Here is a 19,409-nt window from a genome sequence, read left to right on the forward strand (position 1 = left end):
GCAGACACAGCACAAGTGAAAATATAGATGCAAACTTGCAAGTTTGCAATACTCAGAAATTTTGGACTGGAATACAAGAATTACATTAGATGCCTAATCAAAAAGGAAAAGGTTCAATATGTACAATAGAAAAGTTAAATAAGTATGAAGCACTGCTAGCTGCATAAATACATACATAACAATGGTTTAGCAAAATGCTGTACAAATAGAAACACCTTGAAATATGGTCATAAATCAGATTAGCTCCTGTAGATCGTTATTCCACATCTTTATCTGCTTCTCTGGTAGAAGACGAGTAAATGCAGATTGGAGAAGAGGAAGATGACGGAGAGAATGATATCCAGATACGGAATAAGTAATACAGATGCCAACCAACAAATTTACAACTCTAGTGTTTTTGTACTTGAATTCAAGTGAGAATGAGACTTACTCACGCGTGGAAAATATACCTCCATACACCATTGATGAAAAAAAGAGAGGCTGGAAAGTACAATCAACCATGTAAACACAAACTAATAGGGGAAAAAAAAATAAAAAAATGAAACTGACAATGCATAGAGAAAACAAGATGGACTGGAACTTCTTTCTTTATCAATAGATCCGATACCTCTATATTCTATAAAAGTTGATAAGGAAAAAGAAAGGGCTTGCATTCAGCAAGAAGTAAGCAAAGTTCAGTTAGTTCTTCTAACTTGTCATTGAGTTGAAAGTATGAGCTTCAGCAATGTAGAGAGGGGAAACAAAACTAGACCATAAACATCAAACTTTAAATAGGTAAGTATATCCTACTTCATGTACAAGCTGATTATGTGCAAGTTCAATCCCAAAATTGGTAGATGTTACCAGGTACCAAAGCTGCAACCAACATGCTCTTGGGTGATTACCTGGAGTCGATCTTGCATTACAGCCATGGATTGATAGGGAGGAAAGCGTATGCGGTAGAAGCATGTTTGTGCAGAAGGTAAGTGATCATAAGACTTCGAGGTTTCTTTAAATGTAAAGTCTAGAAGCCAAACCACCAAAACCCTCTAGAGGTAGATACTTAATTGAAGTCCAGAAGAAAAGGAGGACCTTTCTCTGCTCAGCAGACATACGCCCAACTATCTGCACGCAATGAAAGAAAACAAACATTATTGGTATGAATCATAGATGTCCTAACACTTGAGGTTTGTCTTCACAATATTCAGAGTGACAACAACTTATTCCAGCTTACAATAATCAATTTATTTGGGATCCATATCCATTCCGTGATGTTCATGCTTCAACCGTGTCGTTTTTATCAAGCGTTATTAAGGCAAAAACATCTGCTACCAGTAGAAAAGCTGGTAAATAAAAAAAATCAGTATGTACTTTCCCAACTCCCCAAAACAAATGCTGCCAGTGCAACTTTGAATAAAATGAATTTTCAGTGTCAGAAAGTTTCTGCTTTTAAAAATAATGAAGAAAAGAAGGGTGAAAGTTTAAAGTCTAAATATTGCGAGAATATACTGACTTCATGTACCTTCCAGAACCAGGATATTTGGGGATCACTTTCTTTGTAGCCTTTGTAATCTGTATGTGCTTTCCAGTCTTCCACAGAAACCGCACTTCCATTCCCATCAAGCGTCCAGTCAAGATCTTCAAGATCTAAACTCCGAAAAAAGGATGTTTGGAGCCTTGAGGTAGTTATATCAGCAAAACCTTGAGAAAAATGGGCTACCTGCTGAGCAATTGATGTGACAAACAAATGTTGAATAAGTAGATTAACATACTTCTTCCTATTCTTACTGTTCACAACAGTATCTTTCCCGTCGAGACAAAGCTCGACCACTTTCCTGGACCCTAACTCTTCAACTTCACAAACAAATGTCAAGCCTAGTATATCTTGATCCACCGTCTCAGGATCTATCTCCAGTATCTTGTTTGCAGCTACTGTACAAGTATGGATCTGCATCCCTAATGTCTTCCAATGAAATTTCCTCTCCAGCCAATTGCAAAATGAACACACGATCGAACACTACGCCAATTTGTATTTTATGCATTAAAGCCAATGCAATCATCCTACCCAACAACAAAAACAACAACTTACCCCTAACCTGGGTAGAGAGACTGTTTCCGATAGAAACTCTGTTCCCTCCCTCCAAGAACTCCCCACTTTGCTCTTGGGGTGACTCGAACTCACAACTTCTTGATTGGAAGTGGAGGGTGCTCACCACTAGAGCAACCCACTCTTGTCATACTACCCGAGAAGCAGAAATACTCGAGGTGCAATGGGTCCACCTTAGATGCTGCAAGCACAACTTGTAGATGAGCATTATTTACATTCTAACAGTGAGAGTAACATTACTTTTTGTGATGCATTAAATGATTGTCTCAAACAGCTAGCAATTAACTTAAAAATAAAGTTCAGCTGCAAATAACCCTCTGATCAGGAAATCCCCAGTGATCTAACCTAATATCTTGACGGGGAGAAAAATGATAACATCACTCAGAAGTACTGCATATGCAGTGCAATCAAAGTATTCTTAATGCGGCCTTTCTTCTTTAGTGTAAGGTTTGCAGCCAACTACTGAATCATAAGCATCGATATTTCTTTATTAATATTAAAGACGAGATCTATTATTGTCTTTTGGATGTCCTCTAAAATTAAATGTCATTTTGGGTCAAGAAGATGTGAAAGCGAATATATCTTTACATGCAGGGTGAGCACTGTGAGTGCGAGTAAGAGAGAAGGGACACCACAATTGGGGTTTTATGGTTGTTCATCTGAAAAATTCCCTTGTGGGGACCAATCTTTCACTCTCTTTTCTTGTAGAAACAATATGGTTATAAATCAGACTAACTCCTCTAGATTGTTATTCCACATCTTTATCTGCTTGTCTAGTATAAAGACGAGTTCGTGCAGATTGGGGAAGAAGATTAACTACCAAGGTTTTTCATATTAGGCAGCCAAGCTTGGTATGCGTCTGTGAAGGTCACGAGTTTGAAACAATTCCGGATAACATGGTTTGAAAGGTTCAGTTATGTGCTCCAACAAGTCGGGATATCTCTAAGCAGAGGCGGCAGATCCAGGATTTGATGGTTACGGGTGCCACTCAGGGATGCACATTTATCGAAGCAGTATCATGCGATACCGCTTCGTCGAATGTTTTTGCTAAATATATGTATTAATACTGTGAGGAAGCGGATAAGTAGGAACAAATGACACCACTTGACGTAATTTGTCTCTTGGCATATTGGTTATGTGCTTGATATTGGTTAGAATTTAATTCAGGATTTTTTCTGACTTAAGACTCAACAAAACTAATAGACTAAAGCTATTTCTTGTGTAGAAGTATAGTAATTAAAGTTATTATTCCCGTTCTTCTATAAATTTTGACACCACTTACAAAAGTTCTATGAATGCCTCCGGTGCCACTGCTTTTAATGCAAACCGACCATAGTGAAGAGATTGAACTTGGGTATACATTTAGTCTGTTCGATCCGTTTTTGATTAATTCGGTTCGGTTCGGTCCGTTTTAAATTAATTCAATTCAATTCAATTTAAAATTATTTTATGCATAAATGAATATGTGATCACAAACTCGAATAAGTTCTGTCCAATTTGGTCTAATTCTCTAGGTTCAAATTCGATTAATATGATTACAAAATATAAAGAAAAATAAAATTTTAAATTAGGAAATACACCACTTAAATCTACATATAGCTCGATTAATATTATGTATTTCATGCATCACTCTAATTTTTAAAATTAATAAAATAATATTAGATGGATAAAAAGAGGAAATGATTAAAATCACATTCAAATAAATTGAAGATCTAAAAAAAGAAAAAGAAAGAAAATATACAATTTAAATAAATAATAAAAAGGAGATTGTACAAATAGAGTAAATAACAATGGTGAAGAAATTAAAAGAAGAAGCATAAAGAAAAGAAATGGAAGGGAAAAAGATAACAACAAAACAACTAGGACCACAACAAAGTCGGAATCCTTGCCATTTTATGTGGAGTTTTAGTGCTTTAACCGTGGCACCCGAACTTGGGGTGTCACTCGTTATATATATTTAATATTTTGAGAAAAATACTAGTATATGTATACAATTTTACCAGAGCGATCGAGTGAGGTAGTACCTCCAATCCCCTACGTAGATCCGCGCCGTCTCGAAGTGAAAGCTTATATTTCCACTGTAGACATGATGATCATGATAATTGATTTGAGAAGGGATGGTCATGATAATTGATATCTATTGGTAGTCTATTTGGATGAAATTGTCATTATAAGCAATGACCAGGAAGGCTTTTTTTTACTCAAAAAACACTCGTTCAGTCATTTTCAGACCAAATATCTAGAAAAATTGAAGTGTTTTTAAAGGATCGAGGCAATACAATCCAAGACAAGTGTTATTATCCCATAAACGAAGTACATCTTGGACATACTGGTGGAGATAGGCTTAGATTTCAAAAACGTTGATACTCCCAATGTTGTTCGGATCATTAAAAAATGATGCTGCACTGTCATGATCCGAAATTCCCATCTTCAGACCGTGATAACGCCTAATATTTCACTTGCTAGATAAATCAATGTTAGAATAATATTATCCATTTTTAAAATAATTTTTGAATTTGTTAATAACAAATAACAAATGCGGAAGTAAAGTCTAAAATATAGTAAATAATTCATGAAAACAACAGTATCTAAATACCATCCCAGAATTGGTATCACAAGTACACGGATTTTTAGAATAAATACAAATAAAAGTCTGAATAAAATAAAGTTGTCTGGAAACAAACATACATCTAAAGTAAAGTAGACGAGGACTTGAGAACTGCGAACGTCGTGCAGTTATACCTCAAGTCTCCTCTGAGTAGCTGAAATCCGAGCAAGTCTATGGTACGCCGCTGGGATCAACTCCAAAATTTGTACAAGAAGTGCAGAGTGTAGTATCAGTACAACCGACCCCATGTACTGGTAAGTGCTGAGCCTAACCTCGACGAAGTAGTGACGAGGCTAAGGCAGGTCACTTACATTACCTATACGCAATATTAGTAACAACAACAATAATAGAAATAAATCAGGTAACTCGTTTATAATAATTGAAGCCAACTCAGCAGTCATAACCAATTATCATTTCCATCAATTCCCTTGCAGCGTGCAACCCGCTCTCACATTATATTCACATTCAATTCTGTTGCAGCGTGCAACCCGCTCTCACAATATATTCATTTTAATCAAGTCTGGCAGTGTGCAACCCGATCCTCCAATATGGACTTTTTAATAAGTCTGTTGCGGCGTGCAACCCGATCCTCCAATATGTTCATTATAATTAATTCTGTTGCGGCGTGCAACCCGCTCCTCCAACATGTTCATTTACCAATTCTTATAGAAGAAATTTCCCCAATAAATGCAACAATTAATATAAAATTATAAGACAACAAGCATACAATAATTATGATTTAATTATGAAACAAACAAAGGCAAATAGAAAATTATTATGGAAATCAGAGAGAAGATATGCAATTTAATATTTAATATGCTAAATGTCAAATAACAATTAAGGTACATAATTCAAATAGAATATAACAATTAATGCAGGAATTCAAGAATTAATATTTGACAAGGAATAAGAGAGAAACAATTATTATAATAATTAATTCATGATTTAAAATAATTTATGATTTTTTAAGTAAGCAGGCAAACAATTAACTTGACGACGTATAGACAATCGTCACCTCGCCTATACGTCGTTCACATGCAATTCACATAACAAATAATTTAAGGGTTCTATTTCCTAAAGTCAAGGTTAACTACGATACTTACCACGCTTTGCAAATTCCAATCAATTACTCAACCACAAATTTTCCTTTTAAATTTGTCTCCAAAAGGTTCAAATCTATTCACAAACAATTCGATATATTCAATACTAATCATAGGAATTAATTCCAAATGAATTTACTAATTTTTCGGATAAAAATTCGAAATTCATTAAAATATTCGATACTGGGACCCACATCTCAAATTTCAGAAAAACTCGAGAAATCCGAACGCCCGTTCCGCTACGAGTTCAACCATACAAAAATTATCCAATTCCGATGTCAAATGGACCTTCAAATCTAAATTTTTTATTTTTGGAAGATTTTAGAAAAAATTGATTTTTCTTCCATAAATTCATGGATTCATGATATAAACAAGTATGGAATCATGAAATATAATCAATATAGGATAAGGAATACTTACCCCAATATTTCCCGTGAAAATCGCCCAAAATTTCGCCTTAACCGAGCTCAAAATGACCAAAATGAGTAAAAATATCGGACTCTTCGATATATATACTGCCCAGGCATTTTTGCACCTGCGGTGCCTGGACTCACACATGCGAGCTCGCATCTGCGAAATGGGGCTGCCAGGCGATGGCCCGCACATGCGGAGGAAAAATGCGCACCTGCGCTGCCTTCCGCTTCTGCGATTGCCAAGTCCGCTTCTGCGGACGCGCGGGTGCGTGCAAGTTTCTGTACCTGCGGACCTTTGCCCAGGCCATTTCTGCGATGGAAGGCTCGCTTTTGCGAGATCGCACCTGCGGTCAAAAATCCGCAGGTGCGATTACAACAGAAGGCAAAATTTTAGATTTTTGCTTAAGTCCAATTCTTGTTCCGATTTCGATTCGAGTCACACTCGGGGTACTTGGGACCCCGTATGAATATACCAACAAGTCCCGTAACATAATACGGATTTACTCGGGGTCAAAAATCACTTCATACAACGCTGAAATTACAATTCACATCCCGATTCGAACTTTGAGTTTTAAACTTTTCCATTTGTAAATCTCATGCCAAAATATATTAAATGAATCCGGAATGACTTCAAATTTGGCAAACAAGTCCTAAATGACATAACGGAGCTATTCAAATTTCCAGAATCGGATTCCGGCTCCGATATCATAAAGTCAACCCTGTGGTCAAACTTGGAAGTCTTTAGCCTTTAAATTGCTAGTTCCGTTAAATGGTCATAACTTTAGCTAGGAACCTCTAATTTAAATTTCGGGTATACGCCCAAGTCCCAAATCACGATACGGAGCTACCGGAACTATCAAAATACTGATCTGGGTCTGTTTACTAAAAATATTGACCAAAGTCAACTCAGTTGAGTTTTAAAGCACCATTTCACATTTTAATCCATTTTTCACATGAAAACTTTCTAAAACATTTTACGGACTACGCACGCAAGTCGAAGAATATTAAATGGTGCTTTTTGAGGTCTTAAACCACAAAATTACTTATTAAATTTAAAGATGACATTTTGGGTCATCAAATGCACCGTGCCAGATTCTCCTAAAATGCAAGTCGTATCCCACGACCCGAATAATTAATTAACTAAAAATAAAAAATTAGGTCAAAATTACACAATAATCATTTAAATTTATTAAATAGGAATCAAGTTAACTTACATTATATATATATATATATATATATATATATATATATATATATATATATATATATATATATATATATATATATATATATATATATATATATATATATATATATATATATATATATATATATATATATATATATATATGTAACGACCCGACTTATCGTTTTAAGAATTTAAGCCTCGTCTGGCGGCATAAGGCCATGAGCAGCTTCTTATTATGTGTATTGACTTGCGTGCGTGGTTGAATTCAGTTACCAGATGATTTGGAGTGATTTGGGACACTTGGTCCCCAAAACGGAAGCTTAAGTCTTAGGATTTTTACCGTAGGCGGAACTGTGTGAAGACGACTCCGGAATGGAATTTTGATGATGTCAATAGCTCCGTATGGTGATTATGGACTTAGGAGCGTGTCCGAAAAATTATTTGGAGGTCTGTAGAGGAATTTGGCTTGATATGGAGAAAGATGAATTTTTGGGAAGTTTGACCGGGGGGGGTTGACTTTTTGATATCGGGTCCAGAATCCAATTCTGGAAATTGGAATAGTTTCGTTATGTCAATTATGACTTGTGTGCAAAATTTAAAGTCATTCCAGATTGATTTGATGTGTTTCGGCACAAGATATAGAATTTGAAATTTCAAAGTTCATTAGGCTTGAGTTGGGGTATGATTCGTGGCTTTGATGTTGTTTGATGTGATTTGAGGCATCGATCAGGTTCGTGTTATGTATTGGGACTGGTTGGTACGATTGGACCTGGTCTAGGGGGGCCTCGGGTTTGATTCGGGGTGGTTCTAGACCAAGTTTGGGTGTTTTGATGTTGTTGGTTGCTGGTTTTGGTGTTGTTCTTCACGTTCGTGAGGAGCCTCTCGCGTTCGCGAAGAAGGATTTTGCAGTTGGGACTTTGTTCTTCGCGTTCGCGAAGAAGGAAATTTTGCTGTTCGTCGTCTGACTTTAGAGGCTCATATCTCGCAATCTCTAAGGAATTTGGGGATGATTCAAAAATAAAAGTTGTAGCCCTTTGTGTCTAGTTTTCAAAAAGGTAAACCATTTGGTATTTAGAGTTACATACAAAAAGTTATGATGGATAAACTATAGGCTATCCGGGAAGAGTTTGGAAATCTCTGTTGTACAGGGCTGACTTTGGAAACTTATATCTCATAATTTATAAGGAATTGAAAGATAAGAAACAAATGAAAATTATAGTCCTTGGAGTCTAGTTTTCAGAAAGTCAAACTATTCATCATTTGAAGTTTTGTACAAAATATTATGACCATTATACTAGAGGCTATCTGAGAAGAGTTTGAAAATGACATTTGAAAAATTTGTTCATCGCGAATGCAAGGGGAGTCTCGCGAACGCGAAGAACAAACCCCTGGGCAGCAGAATAAAGTCCAGATTCGTGTCATTCTTCCATTTTTGGACCAAGGAAGCTCGGGTGAAGCGATTTTTCGAGAGTTTTTCAAGAAAAACATTGGGGTAAGAATTCCTAACTTGATTTTGGTGAAATCACATGAATCTATTGTTGTTTTTATCACTAAATTAGTGAATTAGGTTGAAAAATTTAGAAAAACCTTTTGGTTTAAATTTAAGATTTGGAGGTCGATTTGTTATTGGAATTCGATAAAATTGGTATGGTTGAACTCGTATCGGAATGGGTGTTCGGATTTCATGAAAATTTTGTCGGGTTCCGAAAGGCGAGTCCCGCGTTGACTTTTGTTGACTTTTTGGAATAAAATTTTAAGTCGACGTATTATTATCCGGAATTATTTTCGATGAATTTTAATGAAGTTGTACAATTAATTTGGATAGATTTGAGCTATCTGGATGTCAATTCAAGCAAGAAGGCTATTTTGGAATATCGGCCTAACTTCAAAAAGATAAGTGTCTTGCTTAAACTCGAGTGGGGGAATTACCCCTTAGGCATTGAGTCTTATGTGCCATTTGTGAAATATGAAAAGCTGTATACGCGAGGAGACGAGTACGTACTCGGACTTATACGTGCAAAATTTATTGAATTAAAGTCTTAGGCATTATTGTGTAGTAAAGTGAAAAATTATTAAATCATCTTTTTGCCATGCCTAAATCCTTATTGTTGAATTTGTTTTTATATGATAATTTGATGTGATTGTTACTTGAAATATTTATGAAATTTCGTGAGTATTGTTGGTTTAATATTTCTTGGAAATTGATTCCAATATGAATTTTCTTATGCAAATAATTAATTTAAGTGAGCTTAAGAATAAGTGTTAATATAATTATCTAAATTTGCATTAATGAAGGTTTTGCTTTATGCTGAGTAATTTCTATCTCTATTGATTGTTTTTGGGTATTATATACATTGTGTGGAGCCTTGGGCTATTTGTTGTAAAATTAATTAATTTTGTTATGTCTTTGGAATTTGGTTGTGGCCATTGGGCAAATTGTGATATGAATTGATTTTATTATATTGTCATGTTAATTTTCCGTGTAAATTATTGTGTTGTGTGAGTTCTTATTTTGAGAAGATAAGGGTGGCATTTCACCATTGATATTATGTGGGTATAAGGGTGGCATTTCATTATTGTTATATTTGTTGGAATATTGTCTGGGCGGAGCGATAAGGGTGGCTATAGGAGCGATAATGGTGACAATAGGAGCGATAAAAGTGGCTATTGATATTGTCTGGGCGGAGCGATAAGGGTGGCTATAGGAGTGATAAGAGTGGCAATAGGAGCGATAAGTGTGGCTATTGTCAGGGACGATATGTGATGATGTGGGGTTGTGGTGTTGATAATTTTCATGCGATGTTGTAATTTTCTTGTGTTTACTTTTATACCTTGTGCAATTTGTCTTGTTGTTGGTAAATTGATAACAATCTGATTTATGTTGAAATTAAGAGCTTGTGGCTATTGCCAGGTGGTTTATAAAATGAAATGTGGGCACGAGGTGCCGTGAGTAAATAATGAGGATATTTGGCATGTGAATTGTCCGTGCAGTTGTGATATGAAATGTGGGCACGAGGTGCTGTGATGAAATGATAATAATAATTGGCACGTGAATTGTCCGTGTAGTTGTGATATGAAATGAGGGCACGAGGTGCCGGGGAAATATGATGATTTAATTATGGGCACGAGGTGCCGTGAAAATATGAAAAAAAGGCCGAGACCCGTATTTTTATGATTATGAAATGAGGTGTCACATGGTGACTTTTTAATTGAAAGAATTATATTCAAAAGATTTATTTGAAAGGATTTTTACTTAAAAAGTATTATATGAAAGAATTGTATTTGAAAGATATTTATTTGAGAAAATTATATTTGAAAAGATTTATTGAAAGAATTATATTCAAAATATTTATTTGGAAGGATTTTTACTTAGAAAGTATTATTGTAACGACCCGATCGGTCATTTTGAGTATTACAACCCCGTTTTCCCATTTACTGCTCAAATTGGGCTCTACAGTTGTTGTGTGACTTGCCGGGGCAATTGGTTCGGGTCCAGTAAGGTTTTGGAATGAATTAGAACACTTAGTTCCAAGGTTTAAAGCTTAAGTTAAAATAGTGATCGGGTGTCGACTTATGTGTAAACGACTGATTCCAATACCTCCGTATGGTGATTTTGGACTTAGGAGCATATCCGAAAAATTATGTATTATGTGAATTGTTGGGAGGTGACGCACATGCTAGGTGACAGACGTATGGGCGTGCACTATAGAAATTGTGACATAATTGTTTATGTAGAATTTTTTAGTTAAATAATCTTGGCATTTTTCATGTGGTTTTATGTGTTAAAGAAATTGAGCTGAAAAGCATATTAAATATCATGTTGAGGCTATGTGCCAGTATTATTGGGACCCACAGAGGTCATATTGCTGTAAATTATTTGTTTTAAATTGAAAATTTTACTCAGTCATATTCATGTCATTACATATCATATCTCAGTCTCTGCTATTATTTATTGATACATCATATCATCATTTTGGGCTATTCTCATGACATTGTGAGCCCATGAGAGAGAGACTGGAGAGATTGATGACTGAGGGAGGCCGAGGGTCTGCGTGTGAAGATATTTTGGGATCGAATTGTTCGCCGCAGCAGGCCATGTTGGCTTTATATATATTATACTATTGCACGTGAGTTTTTCGTGCAGCACGTGAGTTGGCCGTGCGGATCTATATATTATACTATTGCACGTGACTTGGCCGTGCGGATCCAGATATTATTATAGCATGTGAGTTGTCCGTGCAGCACGTGAGTTGTTCGTGATGATCCAGATATGATATTATAGCACGTGAGTTGTCCGTGCTTATAGCGCTTGGGCTGTAGGAGACCCTCATGAGTCTGTACACACCCCCAGTGAGCGCAGTCGACTATAAACATGGATCGGGCTGCTCGCCGCAGCAGGTATTGTATAACGCTGAGTGATTGAGTGTGCTGAGCATGGTGAGAGAGAATGCGAGACAGTGAGATTGAGTACTCTGAGAGTGTGAGTACATGAGTACAATCTCTGAGATACATTGCATTGACATGCACACATGACATATATGCATAGAGATGTGTTTTCCTCATGCTGTACGGTATCATATTATTCATGATTTCTCACACATGTTGACAGATGGGCATAGTGATGCATTTGTTTTACACTGGTTATCTGGAAAGAAAATGAGATATTTTATTTATTATTGAAAGGATTTTGGAAAAATTATTGTTTCCAAACTTATTCATATTTTTGGTAACTTCGGTAAACGATTTGGGTTTTCATTGATGTACTTGAAAGGCAGAACTATTTTCTGAAGTCATGATTTAGCTGAGCATTTATTCTTTGAGTTACTTCTGGTATTACTTGTTTAATATTGTTATGAACTATTGTTGGTTATGGAAGTTGGACTCTGACCTTGGTACAAGCTCGTCACTACTTTCAACCTAAGGCTAGGTTTGTTACTTACTCAGTACATGGGGTCGGTTGTACTGATACTATACTTCTGCATATTGCGTGCATATAATGGATGCCGTTGTTGCTGTGTTCGATGGTTGTCGGTTTTGAAGATGTACTTGCGTTCCTGTTGTAGCTGCCTCTTGTTCATGGTAGTCTTAGATTTATAAAAGCTCTGTTTATGTTCTATTCAAATAGACTATGTATTTATTTCATTTCCGCTTTGTATACTCTATTCTTAGAAGCTCATGATTTGTACTACCAGTTCTTGGGGAATGTATAAGGTTAAGATAATTGTTTACTTAAATTTATTTAATAATTATTATTGGAATTGGATAGTTGAAAGTTATTTACCTAGCGGGTTGGGTTAGGTGCCATCACGATTAGTTGGATTTTGGGTCCTGACAAGGTGGTATCGGAGCACTAGGTTCATAGGTTCTACAAATCATGAGCAAGTATCTAGTAGAGTCTTGCGGATCGGTATGATGACGTCCATACTTATCTTCGAGAGGCTACAAGGCATTTAGGATATATACTTCCCATCTTTCTTTCCTTATCGTGCGAGATTGATTCAGGTTGAGACATAACTCTTTGAATTCCTTCCATGTATTCGTATGCGCACATGAGCGCTCGGTATCAGCTGTGCATCGCCGGCTTGTGATTTTATGAACGAGGTTCAAGATGTGTATTCTGTGTTTTGGTGATGGGCTAGTCTGGAGGACTTGAGGCCAGGTTTATACCACAGCTTAGGCTCGGTAGCTTCAGTTGTAACCTATACATTTGGACTCATATGTTCGGTAATATCCCTATGAGTGGAAGTTGTGGCTCAATGAGCGGTGGAATGGCTTTGTGACGAGTATGATGTAAATGCGGGATGTGTTAAGACGATTTGAATATGACGAGAAGTGTTTCTTTGAAATGTAAAGGAAAGCCCATTGGGTGCTTGATTTTTGAATTGATGTGGCGTACAGTCTCCAGTATGAATGTTTTGAAGGATCTTTCACATTGTTAAATTTTTGGGTAAAACTAAAATCTCATGTCTGGTTAATGAGTTTGGACTCAGATAGACTAAGTGATTGCATAGTAATTGTGAATGCGAAAGGGTATAATAAGATACCAGATTGAGGCTAAGTAGGTGGATTATCCCCTGCGGAGTAATCTACGTAGGAGTATTCCTTATGATGTGAGTAAAGAGTTTCTTTTTTGCCGACGGGGTGTATGGGTGGAGATTCGAATCTGAATCTGGTTGAGAAAGTTGACTTGTGTGTTAAGAGGATGAATACGAGCTTAGCAGATGATTGAGGTATTTTTATGGTTGGCGTTGTATGAACTTGGGAAGAAGTTTCGTTGGACTGACTGTGGCATTATGGCAGTAAGAGAGTATTGGTATTGTGAGTTATGGAATGTTTTAATCTATGGCTTTGAGCCAAGTGGGGGAGTCTGCTATTGGCAATTTGATTTCATGGTTAGGTGTTAAATTTTAATTTTGCTCTGAGGTATACTTGTGGGTTAGCTATGACTTGCAGAAGTTGAGAACGAGGATGACTCAAATAAGGAAATTCATGGTTAAGGATTATATTGCACGTATGAGTATATGAAATTCGTGGGATGAGTGAGTTGTTATTGGTGAATGACGTAGTGCGCACGGAGTATGAAGTTGATATGTGGTGTTAAAGTAGAGTTACTTCTTTGAGTGTTGTGGTGCTAATGGGGCACGTGTCTTTTGGCCCATTTGGGCGGTGTAATGTGGACTTGAACAAAGGGGGTGATTCTCGAGAAAGTTCTAATGGATTCGTGATTTATATGTAACAATTGAGAATTTTTGACGGATTTGTTTATGGCTAAAATCTGAGATTTAAGTTGGATGGTGTCGAGACTTGTGGTATTTTTGTATTTCATTATGGATTTTATATTTTGGTATCATGAAAGTGAATGAAACGGCCTTAGACTCAAATAAGGTATTCTCAGAGTGGGTGTTTCGGTCGTGGTATTTATACGGCAGTTTTTGTTTATTAATAAATGAGAAAAAACCCGTTAGTTTTACAATCTTCTATTCTAGGAAAATATTAATCCATTGATACTAGTATTTAATTAGTACTATAGAATTAAGGAAATATATAATAGGTAATGTATCCCTTGTTAATGAAAGGATATGGGAGAAAACGTGGTAAAAGTATGTTACGTTGGTAGGTTTTTATTAAGTGATGATATAAGGTAAAAGTTTAATTGATTTTAAAGTACTAAATATTAGGATTGTATATCTAGCTTAAATAAGGAAGGATTTAATACATAAAATCTAGTAATTAATTTTGAAGTCCTAAATATTAGGAAAATGATTTAAATGACTATTTTGTCTAGTGCAAAAATTAATTTTTAGAGGGTAAAAAAAGCGAACGACATTTTACTAAGGGCCTTCTGTCACGACTCAAAATCCCACCACAGGCGTCGTGATGGCACTTAGTCTCTAAGACTAGGTAAGCTGATTATAATTAAAATTCAGGCCATTTGTTTTTGAAACACATAATTTTATACAAGTGTCGAAACCAAAAGCGGAAACAAATAAAAAAATCTCCCAAGACTGGTAATACTGAGTCACGAACTCTAACTGAATACATGAAATTATCTCAGGGATCGAATACTCAATACTGTTTGAATAATGATTAACAATACAATAAAATAGAAAGACTCCAAGGGACTGCGGTGACCAAGCAACTCTACCTTGAAATTCTTGTGTTCCCACTCTAACTCTGTCCGAGTCCGATATCTCAAATACCTGGCTCTTCACAAAAATGTGCAAAAGTATAGTATGAGTACACCACAGTCGGTACCCAGTAAGTATCAAGACTAACCTCGGTGGAGTAGTGACGAGGTACAGTCAAGACACTCACTAATCTAATAACCTGTGCAATATAGTATACAAAATAATAGAAAAACAAATAGCATTGATAGCAATAATAATCAACTAATGATGTAAACAACAAGGCAGCAAGAACTCCATAAATATTGCTCAAACAGGTAATGAACACAAGTACAACCAATAATCAAGTCCTTCAAAATATACATCTTTCACCTATAAGTTTTTCAAATAAAAATCTTTAGAATATAATCCTTTCCAATAAATATATTTTGAATATACTTCCTTCAAATAAATATCTTTCCAATATAATTCTTTCGAATAAATATCTTTCGAATATAATTCTTCCAAATAAATATCTTTCGAATATAATTCTTTAAAATAAATATCTTTCGAATATAATTCTATCAAATAAAAGTCACCCTGTGACACCTCATTTCATAATCATAAATTACGGGTCTCAATCCACTTTCATATTTTCATGGCACCTCGTGCCAATATCTCTATCACAATCGCACAGACAACTCACGTGCCAATATCATCATCATATTTTCCCCGGCACCTCGTGCTCACATTTCATATCGGTAAAACTTAATCATACCTGTTGCAGCATGCAACCCGATCCCATATAACATTAATCATACCTGTTGCGGCGTGCAACCCGATCCCATATAACATAATCCGCCTGAATATCAAGTTTACCAAAACAACAAGACAAGTTGTACAAGATATAAAAATAAACACAAGGAAAATTACAACATCGCATGAAAATTACCAACGCAATAACCCCACATCATCACATAAAAATTACCAACACAATAACTCCACATCATCACATATCATCCCTGACAATAGCCACTTTTATCTCTCCTACAGCCACCCTTATCACTCCTATAATGTCCTCCCTTATCCCTCCGCCCTGACAATATCAATAGCCATCCTTATCGCTCCTATTGCCTTCAGATTTAAATGGAAGAAATCAAGATTTTTGCAAAACTTTTCAAGAACGAAAACTTTAGATTTGGAGGTCGAGTTGTTATCGAAATTTGATAAAATTGGTATGGGTGGACTCGTAATTGAATGAGTTGTCGGATTTTGTGAGTTTCATCGGATTCCGAGACGTCGATTTTTGAGTTAAATTTTGAATTTTGTTGAAAAATTAGTATTTTCATATGAAATTAATTTTTATAATTAGTATTGACTGAATTAAATTAATTTGGATAGATTTGAGTTGTCCGGAGGTCAATTCAAGCAAGAAGGCAATTTTGAAATATTATCCTAACTTCAAAAAGGTAAGTGTCTTGCCTAACCTTATATGGAGGAATTTCCCCTAGGCATTGAGTCTTATGTGAAAATTGTGTGATTGAAAAACCATGTACGCGAGGTGATGAGTACATACTTGGTTTAATGCAAACTATATCGATTAAAAATTTGTAGACACCCTTATGTATTAAATTAAAAAATTATGGAAATTTAGTAAATCCTTGATTTGTCATGCCTCATTCTTTGTTTGTTTAGTTTGTATTTATGTGATAATTTGGTGTGATTGCGACTTGGAATTTTATGAGAATTTCGTGTGTTTGTTGATTTGATATTTCCTGAAAATAATTATATTATGGATTTTTTCGCATGCAAATAATTTATTAAATAAGTTTAAATTGAGGTACTAATATATATTTCAAATATTTGGACTAAATAAGGTGTTGTGTCACGCTGAGTTAATTTTTCTTCCTTGTTGTTGTTTTGAGGTTTTATACACATTGTGTGGAGTCTTGGGCTATTTTTGAGAAATTTATTGATTTTTACTATATCATTGGAATTGGTTGTGGTTGTTGGGCAAATTGTGATAGGAATTGATTGTGTTGTGTTGTCATGATAATATTCCGTATAAATTATTGTGTGATTTGAGTTATTATTATGAGGATATAAGGGTGGCATTTCACTGTTGATATTATGTGGGTATAATGGCGACATTTCACCGTGGTTATGTATGTTGGGATATTGTCTGAGCGGAGTGATAAGAGTGGCTATTATACGGAGTGATAAGGTAGTTTTGCTCTATTTGTAAATATAATTTTCAAACGAAGGAGATTTACTTTAGTCCTCATTCTTTAACCTTGCACCGCCACTAAAGATATTCGTGTGTCGCAAGAACATAGAGAATAACCTATATCTATATTATTATAAAAACACGAATACTTTAGGCTAAATGTCGAACGACTAAAATATCATCGAAACATTGATTGACTTTTATAATATTAAATATATGTTTAATTTAAGAATATAATTGTAAATCACATAACGCTGGAATTCTTTTCCGATTTAAATTGCACATACCAAGCAAAAAGGAAAAAGCGTGAAGGTGAAATACTCCTATCCAAATTGATTTTGGATTCATCCTCCAGCACCAACAATACAATATTTTACACTCCTCTATGATATTTTACACAATACAAATGATGAATATAACTATGAATTTATGAAATATAATCACTTTTGGATATAGGACACTTACCCAAGTTGAAGTCGTGAAGAAATCCTCAAAATCGCCCAAGAACCGTGCTCCAAAAATTCAAAACGAAATGAAGGAAATGACCATTTTTGGTCCTTAAGTTTTTGCCCATCCGTCACTAAAAGTCTATTTTCCGTCACTAAAAGTCCATTTTTCGTCACTAAAAAGTCCACACCAGAACTTGCTTGCACCAGCAGTTATTTTTTCACTAAAAAGGCTCTAACTCCATCATACGAACTCGAAATTCGACGATTCTTATTCCTATGAGTCACAAATAATAATACGAACCTAGTCGTGCAATCAAAACTCAATTCAGAGCTCATTTGCTCAATGCGATACTAATTTCGCTCGTTAAACAATTAACTCATGTTTCGCGCTAAAAACCCAATCGCGACTTGATGAAATTAGACCAAACTTTCCGGATCAGTCCTATAATTTATTATCAAAATCACGGAAGTCTCGAAATCGAATTTCGATCTCTAGAACTAAAAATGGACCTTTGGATCATTCGATGCCTGTTAATTGACCACTTCTACATTCGATGCCGAAACCTATCAAATCAATTCCGACTGACCTCAAATTTTGCACACAAGTTATAAATGACATAACGGATATATAAAAATTTTCAAAACCGGATTCTGACTCCGATATAAAAAAGTCAACTCTCCGGTCAAACTTCCCAAAAATTTAACTTTTGCCATTTCAAGCAAATTTTCACTAGGGACTTCCAAAAATATTTTCAGACACGCTCTTAAGTCCAAAATTACCATACGGAACTATTGGAATCATCCATTTCGGGATCGTTTACACATAATTCATCATCCGATCAATTATTTTAACTTAAGCTTCCAAAACAATAATTGTTCTTTCAATTAAATTTTGAATCATCCGAAAACCAAACTGATCCGCAAGACTCTATTAGGTCTGCTCATAACTTGTGAGACCTACGTGAACCAAGTGCTCTGATACCATGTTGTCACGACCCAATTTTACCTATAGGTCGTGATGGCGCCCAACACTACAGCTAGGCAAGCCAACAAATAAATTAAACATATATCAATTATTTTCAGAATAATTTTCTAAGAAATTTTATTATTTTACTAGAAATATTAAAGAAATTAGAAAATATACCGATTAACTTAAATCCAAGAAAATAATACAATTTCAAATTCTACCAATGTGTATGCCAAGACCTGGTGTCACAAGTGTATGAGCATATAGTAGATTATACAAAACTCCAAATACTGTCTGAAATGAAAATAGACAGAATTAAAAATACAAGAAGAGGCATTGGTAGCTGCGGGACGGCTCGGAAAGGCAGCTCACCACTACGCCCATGGATAACGAGGATGTGCGATGATAGGTCCTCCACTAGTATCTGTCTCAGATCCTGCACAAAAAGTGCAGCAAGTGTAGTATGAGTACGTAAACAACGTGTACCCAGTAAGTATCAAGCCTAATCTGAAAGTGGTAGAGACGAGATGGCCGACTTTGACACTCACTAAGGGTCAACAATAATAAACAAAATAAATTATAATTCTTCAAATCAACATGATTAACAGAGTTAACAATAATTTATTCAATTAGCAGAAATAATAAAAATCCTTCAAATGCAACAATTTCCAATCTATTAATTAAATCCTTCAATTTCAATAAAATTTCCAATTTATCAAATAGCTTTACAAGCTGCAATTCAATTTCAATAAATTTTCAATTTACC

General features: G+C 35.4%; 1 pseudogene; it reads right to left on the reverse strand.

Moving 5' to 3' along the window:
• Positions 1-85: 85 nt before the first annotated feature.
• Positions 86-19,409, reverse strand: part of LOC107822062 (E3 ubiquitin-protein ligase UPL5-like) — a 48,763-nt pseudogene continuing 29,439 nt past the window's right edge.

Source organism: Nicotiana tabacum, chromosome 15 (genome assembly GCF_000715075.1).
Source record: "Nicotiana tabacum cultivar K326 chromosome 15, ASM71507v2, whole genome shotgun sequence".
Lineage (NCBI taxonomy): Eukaryota > Viridiplantae > Streptophyta > Magnoliopsida > Solanales > Solanaceae > Nicotiana > Nicotiana tabacum.